This window comes from Microtus ochrogaster, chromosome 15 (genome assembly GCF_000317375.1).
Source record: "Microtus ochrogaster isolate Prairie Vole_2 chromosome 15, MicOch1.0, whole genome shotgun sequence".
NCBI classification, from domain to species: domain Eukaryota; kingdom Metazoa; phylum Chordata; class Mammalia; order Rodentia; family Cricetidae; genus Microtus; species Microtus ochrogaster.
The window spans coordinates 4,864,431-4,869,430 of NC_022017.1; the positions used below are offsets into that span (position 1 = coordinate 4,864,431).

At 47.1% G+C, this 5,000-nt stretch overlaps 1 protein-coding gene across 1 annotated transcript in view; it reads left to right on the forward strand.

Moving 5' to 3' along the window:
• Lima1 (LIM domain and actin binding 1) overlaps window positions 1–5,000 on the forward strand; it is a 116,756-nt gene that overhangs the window by 101,655 nt on the left and 10,101 nt on the right. The window lies entirely within an intron of this gene.

Genomic DNA, 5,000 nt, shown 5'->3' on the forward strand with positions numbered 1-5,000 from the left:
CCCAGCACTCGGGAGGCAGAGGCAGGCAGATCTCTGTGAGTTCGAGACCAGCCTGGTCTACAGAGCTAGTTCCAGGACAGGCTCCAAAGCCGCAAAGAAACCCTGTCTCGGAAAAAAAAAAAAAAAAGTGGTGGGGGAGGTGGCTAGAGAAATGGGAACAAGCACTTAACACTGGAGCAGAGGACCCAAGTCTGGTCCCAGCATCCACTGCACACAGCTTACAGTCACCCTTAACTCCATTTCCAAGGAGATCCTACACCTCTGGCTTCCTTGGACATCTGCACCTACATGCATTTCCAAACTCACAGACACATATACATTAAAACCATATTATTTAAAAATAATAATAAATTTTTTAAATATAAAGACAGAGATAGAGGGGCTGGAGAGATGGCTCAGTGGTTAAGAGTACTGACTGCTCTCTCAGAGGACCCAGGTTCAATTCCCAGCACCCACATGGCAGCTCACAACTGTCTGAAGATCCAGTTGTAGGGGATCTGACACCTTTGTACCAATGCACATAAAAAAAAATAAAGTTAAATAAACCATAAAATATTAAAAAAAAAAAAGACAGAGATAGAGGGGCTGGGCCCTAGCTCCATGGTAGAGTGCTTTCCTAATATGCAAGAACCTGGATTCCATCCTTGAGTTCTGCAAGAAAAAATCAGGCAGGGAAGGTGGTAAAGAAGACCAGTGCTGCAGGGCAGTGGTGGCGCACGCCCTTAATCCCAACACTCAGGAAGCAGAGACAGGTGGATCTTTGTGAGTTTGAGGCCAGCACAGAGTTGAGTTCCAGGACAGCTAGGGCTATACAGAGAAACCCTGTCTCAAAAAAACAATAAGTAAACAAACAAAGAAGAAGAAAACCTACCATTGCTATGATAAAACACCATTTCCAAAAGCAAGCTGGGGAGGAAAGGGTTTACTTGACTCACACTTCTGCATTGTAGTTCATTGTTGAAGGAAGCAGGGCAGGAACTTGGCGGCAGGAGCTGATGCAGAGGCCATGAAGGGGGTTTTGCTTATTGGCTTGCCCTTCTCCTAGAGCCCAGGATCACCAGCCCAGGGACGGTACCACCCACATGGGCTGGGCCCTCCACCATCAATCAGTAATTAAGAAAATGCAGCCAGGAGGTGGTGGCGCACGCCTTTAATCCCAGCAACTGGGAGGCAGAGACAGGCGGATCTCTGTGAGTTTGAGGCCAGCCTGGTCTACAGAGCAAGTTCCAAGTCAGGCTCCAAGACTACACAGAGAAAACCTGTCTCAGAAAAAAAGAAAGAGAGAGAGAGAGAGAGAGAGAGAGAGAGAGAGAGAGAGAGAGAGAGAGAGAGAGAGCTCTCCAGGCTTTGCCTACAGCCCAGTCTTAGGAAGCTGTTTTCTCAGCTGAGGCTCCCACCTCTCAGATGACTCTCTAGCCAGTGTCAAACTGACATACAATTTGCCAGCACCATCAGTGAAATGGCTCAGCAGATAAGCCACATGACAAGCTGCTTGAGCCCACATGAAAAGAAAGAACCAACTCCTGCAAGCTGTCCTCTGGGTTTTCCTAGTGTGTTACAATGCACATGCACACTCACACACACACACACACACTTAAAGATAAATGAAAAAGAAAAGAGTAGCGAAGCCAAGCATAGTGGTGCATGCTTAAGCTGAGGCAGGAGGATAGCAAATTCCGGGCTAGCCTGGACTATGCATTGAGACTGACCCTTAAATGACTTCACAGTGACATAGTCTATCTGACCTGGTTATGGATTCTGTGTAACTGAAGAATCGGAGCCCTGGTTGGTCCACGAACAAACATCTGGTACTGAGAACGATTGATTTCTCAACACGGTTCTGCTACCTTCCTTGGCCTGTTGGGCCAGATGACTTAGGACTTGCTTGTGCTGACCCAACGCGAGATTGAGATCCTCCAGGCCCCGAACCGTGAGTGCTCTGTAAAAGGACACATCTCAAGGTCTCCTGAGTTGGTCAGAGAGGAAATACATGAGGCAGACCTCTTCATGCTTACCTCGGAGCCATGGCGCCTTTGTCCCTGGTCATGTCGTCATAGCTTTCACAGCCTGCCTTTACACACACCTCAGAATTTGAAGTTTGGGTGAGGACTGGAGTGTGTCACCCAGGTCCCTGTGTCTGTCGGTAGTCCAGAGCTCAGGTGCTGGTGTGCAGAGCCGGGGCTGGGACCTCATTTCATCTCCACTTTATTTACGAGCTGTTTGTTCTCTCTTGCTCAAAGTCCCCTTATAGTTTACAGGTAAGATAAAAGCTTTAGTAACTGTACAGAAAGGCCTGCTGGCGTAACTGGTCTTGTAACCCTAGATTTTGCAGCAGAAGTTATGTCTCTACTTTAGAAAATTACATGCAGCTAAGAATACATTTGTTCACTTAAAATAGATTTCTGAATCCCACGCATCCTGAGTCAGGGGAGGAGATCTGTTCTTAGTGCCTGTTACTGAAAAATAGGGCATCCTAGGCAGGGAACTCAAATAATTTCAAAGTTTAGTTCTGTTCCCAGCAACCACATGGTAGCTCATAATAAGCATCAGTAACTCCAGTTCCAGGGGATCCAGTGACCTCTCTGCCCTGGAGCACCAAGCACACTTGAAGTGCACATAACATACATGTAGACAAAAACACTCATACATATAAAATAAAAATAAAATTCTCAGGCCTTTCATGCCAGCGTGAGGAAAGCAAGAATGTTGTAGATTTTGAACACTGGCCACAGAGCTCATTTTGCGAGGCATGTGTAATGCTGACAAAGTTCAAGCTGCAAGCTTGTTCTCAATGAAGATAGTGTACTGACATCAGAACCTGTGGGCTGGAACAAAGGTCAGGTCTAGCCTACCACAAGAAACTCTGGGACTTTTTAAATTTTTATGTCTCTATTTATTTTATTGTATGAATGTTTTGCCTGCATGTATGTTTGCGTTGTATGTACCTGGTTCCTATGAAGGTCAGAAGAAGGTATCAGATCCCCTGGAACAGCAGTTATAGGTGGCTGTGAGCCACGGTTTGGATGCTGGGAATTGAACCCGAGTCCTCTGCCAGAGCAACCCACTGAGCCACCTCTCCAGCCCCAACCCTGGGGATTTTTAACAACTTTTCAAAGATCATTTGAGACAGGGTTTCACTATTCTTCCCAGGCTGGCCTCAATTCACTGTGTAGTTCAAGTCTTATAATTCTCCTGTGTCTGCCTCCCAAGTACAAAGATTATAGGCATTTACGATCATGCCTGGCTTCTGGGGTTTTCAGTTCCTAATGACAGACGGGGTTGGGGAGAGAGATCAAGACCTCAGAAGGAAGGAAAAGGCAAGAGGATGTGACCATCCTGAGGACCACCAACTTGTCCTCATTGTGCCAAGACAGCCGAGTCCCAGGTTCCCTCAAAGGGCCCTCTGGCAGAGACGGAAGGAGAGAGAGCACCACACGCTGCTTGGCAGGACACGCTATGTGGTGTCCCTTCCAGTACCTGCCTAGCTGTTCCCTGTGGGTAGAGATAAGAGGCTCAGTGGTTTTGTCGTGTGCTGCTGGGGATGTCAAGCCACAAAGCATGATAAGCAAGCTCTTTCCACTGAGCTGCCCTCCCCCAGCCTGGCTTTGTGTTCTTTAACAAAGCTATGACAGTTATGATTGACGGTCACGAGAATGTTGTCACTGCTTTCCCGCGTCCTCACCCCTGCCCTCCTGCAGATTGTCTATTTATTAGAGGCAGCCTGTCTGGGATCTGAATGGTCCTGGGAACGAGTTCACAGAGAATTCCGCTCAGAGAAGCTACAGGCTACACTGAGCTGGCTCAGCCGTTTACTGCGTGGTAAAGAATTTCAGTTTTATTACCTAGTTATTTTTGCGCAAACTGGAAGGAAGGAATGAACGGCATTTGTGGTATCCATCTGATGAATGGAGGTCGGGCATCAGTGCAGAATTTTTCTCCGATTTCATCGTGTCTCAAGGCGTGGTTTCACTGCCCATGGCCAGCTGCTTCCCTTTCTCCTAATTCACAGATACTCCACCAATGGGGCCTTCATTAGACTGAAAAATATGTGTAAGACAAATGTTGAAAGAATGTAGATGAAGCCATGTAGATTCATTGGAAATAGCCTTACGTAGATAGATGCCCAGCAAAAGAAGGTCTGTGATATTCCTCCTATGGAAAAGGCTATGTTGATTAATATAGATTATTTCTATGTTACCCATTCATTTCAGAATGTCGTAAAGATAGCATCTACATGTTTTAATTTGAAATCAAGTGAGGACTAAATCTTGTTGCCTGTGTAGGACTGACATCTGCTCTCTCCCCAAAGAGTTGCCTTTACTTACGGGAACCGAACAACCGCCCTGCACGGTGTAGAAAAAACTGTTGGTCTGAGTTGGGAGTTCCTGACTGTGTGTGTAACCTTGGTCAGGCTTCTGATGCCCCTCACGCTTCAGTATCTATGTGTGAGAAAGGGGGTGGAGGAACAGAAAGGAAGAAAAAAGTCTTTACTCACGCAATGAGAAAATATATTGTAAAAATAAAACACGTCTAACGTTCCCATGTTGGCAGAGTTCTGAGCACGCTGTGCCGAGTCTGAACCTACCATGGAGACGTGGGCAGGATGCATGCCAGGCCTCCGATAATGGGGAGTTTTCGCGCTGACTGTGCTTCCTGTTGCCTGAATAGACATGGGGAAATTACAGAAAAGTGGCTGAGAGCCCAGGATGGAGAATTAAAGGAAAGGCCCAGCACAGCCACTGTGACTGGGAGCCTCTTCTGTTGTTTTATGACAGTAGAAAGTCCCTTGGGCAGCTGCTGCTGCACACGCCCGTAGCAAGAGAAGACGGTGAGACATGAATAGAAGTCACGGGAACTGGTGGACTGGCCAGCTAGAATCGCAGTCAGGCTGTTGACTAAGGCAGCAGGCTGTCAAGCTGATGTCAAGGAGGAGGTGACTTTCCAGTGTATGTGGGAGGCTCAGTGAAGACAGCAGGTGTGGGTAGGTGGGAGGTGATAGA